Source organism: Aotus nancymaae, unplaced genomic scaffold (assembly GCF_030222135.1).
Source record: "Aotus nancymaae isolate 86718 unplaced genomic scaffold, 86718_ANA_hifiasm-v0.15.2.pri h1tg000103l, whole genome shotgun sequence".
NCBI lineage: Eukaryota > Metazoa > Chordata > Mammalia > Primates > Aotidae > Aotus > Aotus nancymaae.
In genome coordinates this window covers 4,892,585-4,904,283 of record NW_026988518.1, presented here as the reverse complement: position 1 = coordinate 4,904,283, position 11,699 = coordinate 4,892,585, and the positions used below count along the sequence as shown (strand labels likewise).

Sequence of the window (11,699 nt, the reverse complement as noted above, 5' to 3'; positions counted from 1 at the left end):
TGTCCATTGGAATCTGGAATCACTCCAGCCTGGCTGCCGCTGTACCAACTGCCAACAAGGATCACAGTGCTACCTGTGCTACCTTCTGATCTCCCAGAAGTGCCTTCTATTGACAAGCCTAACAGGAATCAAGCTGGCAAAGAAGTCTGGGGAATGTAGATCGCAGAATTTCAGCCTCAGGAGAACACAGCTGACTATAGAAGGATGGCTATGTGTGTGAAATGTTGAGAGGGCTGAGTGCCCACAGAAAACAACCAACCAGCACGACCCTTCCTTTTGGCTATTCAGTATCCACACACCCCTCTACCCATATTTAAATTTCTCTGCGGCAATATAACAGTTTTATGCTTCTGTCTATATAGATTTAACTGTTGTTTAAATATGAAACTCACCATTCCCTCGGAAGGGGGAGACACAAAGTCTCACCAGTTACTATTGTTCTTAATGGTGTTAATTTTTCTAGTTTAGTCACAGTCCCACCTGGATGTTCTGTAGCTTGAAGATCAAACTGTAAATTTCACTATCAGTACTATTGGTGGCATTCCTTGTACTCCTATGGCTTGAGGGGGGAAGGAGAAAACAGTTACTATATACAAAGATACATAGAAAGCAGTGAAGCACATTTACACAACGACTTCGGTACTTGTTTCTGTAACTGGTCATGAAGCTGCAGTTGATATTTGTAACTTCTTCCTCTACTTAATTTTTTGTTGGTCCTGGCCAACACTTCAGCTGGCAAGTGTTCTTCCCTGGTAGAATAGCTGAATCTTCATTCTGGATGGGTCTGAGCCCTTAGTAGTTGGGGTGCTTACTAATTTTCACTGTGAAATAAGTCCTAAGAGGCAATCCAGAGATTTCCCCTGGGGTCCTTGATCCCCTTGTGTAGCAGCAACCCAATATCCCTGTAGTCACCCCAGCCAACAAAGGAATCTCTTTCTTTGTTTTTTTTGTTCAGTGTCATAAGAAGCCCAATATATCTAGGCATCAGTCTCAATTTTCAGTTCATTTGAATCATTTTATGTGCCCTGGTAGAAGCTTTCTTTCCTTGTGAACTAAGACCTGTAAACTAGCATAGTCCAAGTTCACAGGGATGAGAATTAGAAATTCTGTGAGAAGGTTATTAAGTATAATATTGAGAGGAATCAGTCCTATTTTTATTCCTCGATTCCTGGACCCACGTATTCTGGCAATGGGAGAAATAAAATTGTATGCTGATCACTGGTTCAAACTATATGCTACATTTTGTATAATAGCACTGAAATCTCTCAGGGGCTTGTCTCCCACCAGGACTAATAAGTGAGTCCTTTTTTTTTGAGATAGAGTCTTTCTCTGTTGCCCAGGCTGGAGTGCAGTGGCACTATCTCAGCTCACTGCAACCTCCACCTCCTGGATTCAAGCGAGTCCTCATGCCTCAGCCTCCTGAGTAGCTGGGATTACAGGTGCACACCACTACGCCTGGCTAATTTTTGTATTTTTAGCAGAGACAGGGTTTCTACTAAACCATGTTGGCCAGGCTGGTCTCGAACTCCTGACCTCAAGTGATCTACCTGCCTCGGCCTCCCAAAGTGCTGGGATTACAGGTGTGAGCCACCGCACCCAGCATAACTAAGTCTTAATAGGTTATTATATTATTCTACCAAACCAGCCACTTCTGGGTGGCTAGATACATGGAGAGGCCTATGAATTTTATCCATTGCTACATTTATTTTGTTGTGAAATGAGTTTCTGATTCAGAAGTCATATTGTGAGGGAGATGTCTATAGGATCATGGTTGGTTGTATTATAGGAAGGGACTTCAGATTCGTATCCAGAAGTACCAGTTTAGTAAGTACAATTTGCTAGCCCTTCCATTAGGGAAGGGAGCCAATGTAATTGATCAGCCACCAGGTAGCTGGTGTTTTTTATTAAGGGAGGCCTTTTTGGTGGCTCACTATGTGTCCTTGTTTATAGCAGTTTAGGTACTCAGCAGTGCTGGTAACAAGATCACCCTTGGTGAGGGGGAATTTCCTGTTGTTGAATCAGTGAATAACCTCATCCCTGCTGCCATATTTACTTTGTACCTGAACCCACTAAGCAAGCACTGGGGTGCTAGGGAAAGAGGCTAATATCCACAGGAGAATTCAGCTAATCTATTTGATTAATGGAGGCCTTCTCTGCAGTGGTTGCTTTTTGATAAACATCACAAGGGACACAAATATCCTCACATTTTGTGGTCAGCCTGAGAACTCCATTCATATACCTTTGCTCCAGATCTCCGTTTCATTAGTCCTTTTATTTTGCTCTTTCAAAGTCTGTGACGTCCTGGTCAACCTGTTCACTGCTGCTCATGAAATACTGTAAATCTATATGTCAGGGCATCTCTACCTAGAGAAGGTGCACAACCAGAATCATTGTTCAAAGTTCTACCCACTGAGTAAATTTCTCTTGACTTCTGTCTTTCAGAGCCACTCCAGATTGAAGTGGAAATTGCTAAAGCATATTGTGAAGAACCACCCATAAACCAAGACTGAAATCTTTCTTACATGGTTTTCAAGTTATGGGAACTACCCATAAGATCCTCAGTGTGCATGGAGGAAGAGGAAGCTATGCAGAAGGAGTAGCTACTATAGGTAACTGAGCCACTTGATCATGCAGCTTACTTGTACCTTTGGGACCCACTGGTGCCTGATCTCATAAATATTACTTCATTTGTACATGCCCAACTCTACAATTTCATGAATGATGTAATTCCCAGGTCGTGATATGTAGCTCCTATGTTCCGTTGGTGTCTCATGGTCAATTGTTCAATTTTATCTAAGATCCAAGTAGCAAGCTAGGAGCTCTTTTTTGAAAGAAGGATAATTATTTGCAGAAGAGGGCATGGTTTTGATTTAAAATCTTAAGGCTCTATTGGGCTCATGAGTTCTCTAATATAGCATCACTGTAGGCCATAACTATATTGAGCACCATTGGATCTTAAGGGTCATAAAGCCCGAGTAGCAGGGCAGCTTCATTACAGTCTGGATCTGTAGCCTATTATTTTGCTCTGGCCCCCACTCAAAACAGGTAACTCCAAGAGTTAATCAGTAAATAGGTCAGAGTATCACATTCAAATATGGGATATATTGCCACCAAAATCCAAAGATACCTAGGAAACATCATACCTTAATGGTAGGAGTACGAGGTAAAGCAAGTAACCTTTCACATTGGAGTATTCTGGGATATACCTTAAAACACTAGACCCCTAAAAACTTCACTAAGATAATTGGCTTCTGAATTTTCATGGGTTTCACCTTTCTCCCTCTGATGATTGTCTTCTAAGGCATTTAGAATGTTTGCTACATTCTTTTCACCAGGTTCAATCACCATGTTTGGTGGGATGTTAAAATTAATGAAGTCCTTGAATATTGGTTTATGACACAGATTCAGAAAGTTGATATAGTCCTAAAATAAGGTATAGTCCTAAAGTGGAAGTGTGGGGCTGTGGTTGCTTCTAGTGACCTTTGCAAATTAGTATAGGGTAAAAATCATTTGCCAGATCAAGAGCTAGATATGAAGTACCCAGAGGTATGTTGATTTCTTCAGTATAAGACTACATTTGGAAGAACAGCTGTAGTTAGAGCCACCAGCTATTTAAATTTGATAATCTGCAGTTACCTTCTAAGACCAACTTGCTTCTGGACAAGCCCAAAAGGTGAGTTAAGTGGGGATGTTATAGGAATCACACTTGGCGGGAACAGTCTTTTCAACACATGGTCCGGCACAATTAAATTTTGCCCCTATCTCACATACTCTAGATTAATTTCAGATGGATTACAGGCCTGTGTGAATATAGAATATTTTCTTGACTTTTGGGTTCTAGTCTTAAGCAAGACACAAAGCAATAATGCTTACAGAAAAGACTGATAGATTTTACTACATCGAAACTAAGAACAACTGCTCATCAAAAGATATTAAAGATAATAGAAAAATAAAACTCAGAATGGGAGAAGTTATTTGAACATATTTAATTGCTATTGTTCTAATATTTAGAATATTTATAAGAAATAGACAACCTAATAGAAAAATGGGCACAGGAATTTTGAGCAAGTATTTAACAACTGAGAATATCCAAATAGCCAAAAAACATTTGTAAAGGTGTTCAACTTCATTAGTAATCAGGGGAAATGCAGAGATAAAACTATAGTAAGATACCACTAGTCACCCACTAGAACAACTAAAATTTGAAAGATGGATATTTGCATCCACTGCAATAGAGAGATATAAATAAAATATATGTACATGTATTTTAAAAAGATGGATAATAGCAAGAGTTGGCAAAGAAGAGCAATGCCAATGCTGATACACTGTTGGTGGGAGTATATATTGACCCAACTGCTTTGAACAAACAGTTGGGTATTATATAGAAAAACTCAAAATTTCTATACCCTATAACCCAGCAATTCTGCTTCTAGGTACATACCTTACAAAAATGTGTGCATATGTGTAGGAAGTTACATATACAAACACGTTTGTGACATCATTTTTAATAGCCCAAATGAAGCAACCCAAGCATCTATCAGCATAAAAGGGACAAGTAAACTGTCATATATTCATACAGTTGAAGACTATACAGCAAACTAAATGAGAGAACTACAGCCACACAGGGCAACATGGATCCATCTTTAAAACAACATTGAACCAAGTGAAGTAAATACAAAAGAATATGTACTGTCTGATTCCAGACATTTAAAAGTAGGCAAACGATGCTTAATTATAATGAGGCACACATACTTAAGTGCTAAAAACTAAAAGACGAGCAAGGAAGTTGTTACACTAAAAGGATGTCAGTTACATATCTGGGCATGGAAGGGGTTGGGACTGGAGAAAGGCATGCAAGCATATTTTTTGAGAGATGGCTATGTCCTATTTCCTGACCAGGATGCTGGTTTATCAGACATTTTGTTTCTAATAATTCATTAAGCTATATTATTACTTTAAGATATTTCTGTATTTCTTCCCCAGTAAAACTAAGCTGGGCTTAAAAATGCCTATACCATATTTTTAGTTAATAAAAATATTAAAGATAATTCTTACATCTTTGTAATATTAATATTTCAATCCTAAAATTTGGCTTAGCCACAGACAAAATTGTAAGGTAGATGCAGAAGGGTTGGCTATTGTAAGTAGAGTGGTTAGAGAAATCTTCTCTAAGGAGATGACATTTGAACCAATACTTGAATGAAAAGGGACCGACCACAGGAAGATGAGCAAAGTTGAAGACAATTTGGTTTAAAATCAACTGGTAGAATTGGGGAGTAGCAGTCACTGTTTTTTTACCTAGTAGTAATTTTGGTGAATCATAGACTAAGTATTTTTTTGCAATGTTTGCACTTGTGAGTCTCCCGTAACCTTGCTACTCAAGCTGTGGCTCATGGACCAGCATCATCTGTTGTTAGAAACACAGAATCCCATGCACTATCCCAGACCCACTAAATTAGAATCTATAATTTAATAAGATTCCCAGGTGGTGCGTGTGCATATTAAAGTTTGAGACTCACTATCCTATAATTATATATTCATAAACATATATGAGGAGATCGAATGTGAAAAGTTGAACAATAGACATACATATTGTGAAGGGCATTCCAGTCCCAGAAAGCTAAAAATATATGAATTCCTAATTACCCTTTGTCTATCAATCAAACAATATTTCATCATATTGCTATAGCATTCTTACATATTTTAAATTTTGTTCTTTGTTTCATGATTGAACCCTCAAGTGAGTAAAGGTTAATGATTGTATGATAGAAGTTAAGCCAACTGATCTCCATCTTATCTCAATTATGCTAACTCTATGAGACCTTTTCTTGTTAGCACAATTTTAACCCTTCAATTTGTTGTTTTTCACTTATTTGTATAAAAAAAGGAAAATAGACTACTCAAATAATACATACAGCTATGTAAGATGAAGATGCTGTTGAAACTTTGGAACCATCACAAAGTAGCTTAATTTGCCAGTTGATGCACAACAGTCTAACTTTGATCAATAAAAAAGGTTTTAAAGTATTCACTATTATAAAATGCATAGGGCAAGAAAATGAATTTGAAATTAAAAGATCAGGAGCACACTTTGGAAAAGAAAAGATGAGGAGCAATCTTCATACTATGAAAAACAGACAGAAATGCCTAAAGTTTGCAAAACTGCCAGTGATGCATATAAATTACTAAGAAGTGAAAAAATTTGGGGAATGGAATCTTCATTTTTGATAAGTTAATCATTTAACTAATTTAATATCTCAGTCAGTTTGCTTTCTGCTGTTTTGTTTTTGACAAGACTGCTTTTTTCTAAGTAAACTGGATCATAGGTTTCAGTTTCTTCAGATCACTTGGTTATGTTGCTTTATTCCTTCCATCCATTTTGAATTAGTCAGGGTTCTCCAGAGAAACGGAACCAGAGTGTGTCTGTGTGTGTGTGTGTGTGTGTGTGTGTGTGTGTGTGTGTCAGAAAGGCATTTGTGGAGGAGGCTGGTCAGCGTTCTCCAGAGAAACGGAACGAGAGAGAGAGAGAGAGAGAGAGAGAGAGAGAGAGAGAGAGAGAGAGAGAGAGAGAGAGAGAGAGAGAGAGTGTGTGTGTGTGTGTGTGTGTGTGTGTGTCAGAAAGGCATTTGTGGAGGAGGTGGGTGGGCTGACAGGCTGTAGACTCAGAAAGAGCCCACGTTGCAGTTCAAGTCTGAAGACTCTGAGGCTAGACACCCAAGGAAGAGCTAATGTTGCAGTTTATGTCTGAAAATAGTCTGCTGGCAGAATTCCCTTTTACTTAGGGGTGGAGTTGGAGAGTGGGGTCAGCCTTTTATTTGATTCAGGCTTTCCACTGATTGGAAGAGGCCCAATCACATTGTAGAGGTCAGTCTGCTTTCCTCAGAGTCCACCAACTTAAATGTAAATCTCATCCAAAATACCCTCACAGAAACATCCAGAATAATGTTTGACCAAGTACTGGGCTCATTTGTGTTGCCACATAAAATTAACTATCACACCTCTCAAGAAATGTCCGGTCAGTTGCTTTGTTTTTAGAGGTGAGGAATGTGGCTTTCAGTTCATATCTGCTTAACTCATTGCAATCTCTTCCCTACCATATTTTCATTGCTATAAAACATTAAATACTGATATGAATTCATAGTAGCATTGGTAAGACAGATACTGTTTACAAAACAAGTTAACACTTTGACAAACTATTGTTTACTTTGGCTCGAGTGACTCCCGTTGAGTCAGAACTAACCATGATAACGGATTCCACAAAAAGCTACATTTCTGCTAGCCTAGGAGTGTAACAAATGTTGACTCAAGGACATATATTGATTTTTTTTAAAAAACCTCATCTGCTTTGGGATATCACTCCAAAGCTGTAAACTTGTGTTTGCTCAGTTCACTGTTGGCAAGACACCCTGAAGTAGTTATTCGGAAGGAATTCAGGAATTGTACTTTTATCTGTGTGAGCCTTCACCTGGTACATTTCTGGTGCTTCTGACAATGCTGCTCCTCCATCACTAAGGCATGGTTAGCCTCTGTTAATCTTTAGCAAGAGACCTTTCATGCAAGCAAGAAAGCTATGCTGTAAAGTGCTAGCGATTTACCAAAATTCCATGCATGAATTTCTTGATTCTTTGAGAATTCCATCCATTTCCATAACTTTCATTATTTCCTTCTATGTAGTTGAGTCTCAAATTTACACCTCAGGTCCTGACCTCCCACCTGAACTCTAAACACTCATTTCTAACTCTCTGCCTCACATTACAACCTACATGTCCTGTCCATCATGATTAAAGTGAACCCATTAATGATCTCATTTTTTATTATTGTTGACTGTTAAAATTGCTATTAGGTTTCCAGGATTAATCTTGGATTTTCCTTTGACTTTTTCCTTACTCCCTTATATCCAGTTAACTATCAAGTATAGTTTCTCTCGATTCTTATATTCACCCATCTTTTCCATTTTCATGGCCACCACTGTATGTAAAGTTCTTACTTTTTCTAGGCCAGGACTGTTGGAGGTTACCAGACTGGCCTTCTCACCTCTGTTCTTCCACTTATCTTATTCTATACATCATTACAGTTGATAATGCCTCATCTAAAACTCTTGGGATTAAATGTGTATTTAGAATGCAGATTTTTCTTTTTAATTTTTACATTTTTAGAAAGGTAACATGGTTGTGCCATATATTTTAAGATCCACCCAGTGGAGCTGGGGCGACATCTTGTAATCAAACACGGTTATTTCTTCAGTGAAACACATGAATACTCACATTAAGATAAATAAAGAATACAAATGGTCTCACTTTGATTCAGGTTAAACTTGGATGCTGAATGAATTCAGATTAGATTTGCTTTTTAAAAAGTAAATGGTCAGAAAAAATGCCTTAATATTTTTGGTGTTTTAGAACTTTTTGGATTTTGGAATTGTGAATTAGGAATGGCAGACTTGGATTAGATAAATCTTCCTCAAGTAATAGTATCACTCCCATTTTCTACTGAATTAGTTGTGAACTCTTTACTCTGGTTTTCTTCAAATACCTTCTTAATTTGACCCCACATCATTATTTTTTCTGGATTTATTTTCTACTCATCCCCTATGTAGCCATTTTGTCTCATTGAAACTGTATAAATGTTGCGTATTTCTCTTTCTTCTGCATATACTCAAATTGGTCCTTCCTCTTGAAATGCTGTTTTTTCTTGTTCATTCTTGTACAAACTATCTGTTGACATCTTCTCTGTATTTTCAGAGCTTTTTCCTGTATAAACTGCTTGATCCCTATTATGGGATCAATAATTGTTCTCTGGTCTGAATTCTTGTAGCAAGCTTCAGTTTTGTCCTATGTACAGTCAGTCAGAATAATACCCCTTTCTTACCTCTTAGACTTGTGATTACATGAAATAATGCACAAATGCCTCAGCACAGTGTCTGACACGTATAGTAGGAATTCAATTGGCATTGCTTCTTCTCTTTTCCTCTCTTCCTCCTTCCTTTCCTTTTCTTTGTATATGCTATATGTTATCATTTTAAATGTACTTTGTTCTTCCCATTACTAGATTGGAAATTTTTTGAGGGTAGAACCTTGCTTATTGGAGACTCAGTAAATACTGAGTTACGTGAAATGAATACAAATGGTGTTACTGGAGAAAGTTAAACTCCTCCTTTGGATTCTAGAAAGACACATTTGTGTATATATGAATGTATACTGAAAACTTAAAACCTATGATCACAAATATAAGTCTTCAAAATCTCCATCAATAACATTCTAACTGCCAGAGATCACCCAATATGACCTTCTACATACTTCTATATACTTCCTCTGGTTCAAATATTCTTTCTATTATTATTCCCTTCTCCTTCCTAATCTGGAGACAGAATGATCTTTTTTTTAAGGTAAGACCACTTGCCTATATAGTTGATTCCACCTCTGTCTTCTATGAGATTTTATAACGTTAATTCCCTCTTGCATTTTTAATCTTCAATAATAAAAATGTTCCAATATTTCCTCTTATAAACAGCATTCTTTCTTTCATTCCCACTTTGTTTTGCTCATTGAACTGATATCTGTTATTATGTAATCACCCCCCATGCCTCTTTAAAAAATTGTTTGTGTTGTGAAATATAACACTCATACACAAATGAATAAGATATAATTGTATAGCTTAAGAAGTTATTATGAAGCAAAATCTGTATAAATATCACCTGTTCAAGAAATAGAACGTTGCTAGCATCTTTACACTTCCCACTCTGAATCCCCTGAACTGGATGAATCCCCTATTTGGATGATTATGCAGTCATTTTCTTGTTATTTTTTATTTTACTACCTAAGTAAGCTAACAGTATAATTTAGTTGTTTTACTTGTTTTTAAACTTTTTATAATAAAGTCTAATCTTTTCTGCTCAGTCTTTTATTTGTGAGATTTATCTATTTTATTGTATAGAGCTATAAGTCATTCATTTTCATTGTTATATGGTATTCCATTATATTTATATAGCACAATTTATCAATTCTACTGTAGATGGTTATTTATCTAAATATTTAAATTTTTGCTGTCACAAATGATGCTGCAATAAATATTGTTGTAGATATCTCCTGGTACATGTAAATATGCATTATTGTTGAGTATGTAACTGGTAGTGTGATTACAGGTGTTTAGTGTTTGCATATCTTCAACTTTACTGGATGACACTAAACTGTGTTCCCAAGTGACTGGGGCAGTTTACACTCCTGCCAACACTTGGTACTGATAGTCTTTTTAATTTTAGTCATTACAGTGTATGTCTAGTGGTGCTGGATATTAGTTAAGATTGAGCACATTCTAATATGTTTGTTAGCCATTTGGACATCCTCTTTTGTGAATTGTATCTTCAGATCCTTTATTCATTATTCTACTGGGCAGGCTGTTGTTTTCTTATTGGCTGTAGAATTCATTATGCATTCTGGATATGAGCCGTTTGTTGGATATATGTATTGCAAGTAGCTTCTCTCACTCTGTGATTTGCCTTTTCGTTTTATCTTTTGATGAACAGAAGTTCTTTTTTTTAAATAATATGAGTTTAAAAATAAAATTCACTCATTTTAAGGTTACAATTTTGTGACTGTTGATTCATGCACGCATCTGTGATCACTAACCACTACTCCAATTGTTGGGTCCCCCAACATCCTCTCTGCTTTCTTCCTGTGTACTAACCAAGGAACTCAGAGTGCCTTGACCTCTCTGTGACCTGGCCAGCTACATGTTTTTCCTGCATCCTTGAATCCAAGCTAGGACGTTGAACATTCCCAGCTACTGATAAAGCTGTTTAGGTTGCTGCTGGAAACACAGAGATTGATTATATTACTAAAAATGTAGAAGGTAGCCCCACCTTCAGAAAAATTCTGCAAGCCCTCACATAAACTCCATAATCTGACCCCCTCATTGCGGACATACCCAGGAAGAACATCGCTCCCTCACTGTCACTCAGGTGGACCTGCCGGAGCCTCCTCCTGTGTAATTTGTAAGTTCCCCTAATAAATACTTCAGATTGGTCACGCTGGAGTTTAGTGCTTCCTTCTCTGAAACCCAATACAGCCCAATCTTAGGAAGGTTTGGGCAGTCCCTTGAAGGAATTCCCCTGCCACAATTCTTGGGGTGACTCCAGCTGCTGGGTTTGGCCAGAGAGAAAATCAATCTACAGGTAGAACCTTTTCACCTCCCCAGGAAGTTCCCTCAGCCCCATTGCAGGCAGTCTCCTCTCCTTAGGGAATCACTGTTCTGATTTCTATCACTGTAGATCAGTTTCACCTGTTCTAGCACAAAGGTGGTATTGAATAATGTGTACTCTTCTGTGTCCAGCTTCTTTCACTGTCTGTGATTTCATCTACATTATCATGTGTGTTGGTGGTTTGTTCTCTTTCATTGCTGGCCAGTAGTCCACTGTATGAATTTATTTAGCCATTTACCTGTTGACGGATATTATAAAATTGCATAAATATTTAGGTATAAGTCTTTTTTATAGATACACATTTTCACCTCTTTTGGTAAATATCTGTGAGTGGAATTTCTATGATGTGTCTATGTTTCACTTTATAAGAAATAGCTAAATTGTTTCCAAACTGGTTGCCAACATTTTATACTTCCATTAGCAATGTATGAGCTTGGGTGCAAAAGTAATTGCAGCTTTAGCCATCACTTTGAATGCAGAAACCGCGATTACTCTTTTTTTT

At 37.4% G+C, this 11,699-nt stretch overlaps 1 protein-coding gene across 2 annotated transcripts in view; it reads left to right on the top strand.

Moving 5' to 3' along the window:
• The window catches only part of RWDD3 (RWD domain containing 3), a 53,499-nt gene that overhangs the window by 16,161 nt on the left and 25,639 nt on the right, over nt 1-11,699 (top strand). Inside the window, exons 5-6 of one of the 2 annotated variants that reach the window (XR_002478113.2) lie at nt 2,443-5,506; nt 6,667-10,570. The gene's annotated coding sequence lies outside the window, so the exon portion shown is untranslated. Of the gene's footprint in view, nt 1-2,442; nt 5,507-6,666; nt 10,571-11,699 lie in introns of those variants that run through there. The other variant, XR_002478112.2, reaches the window with a different exon arrangement.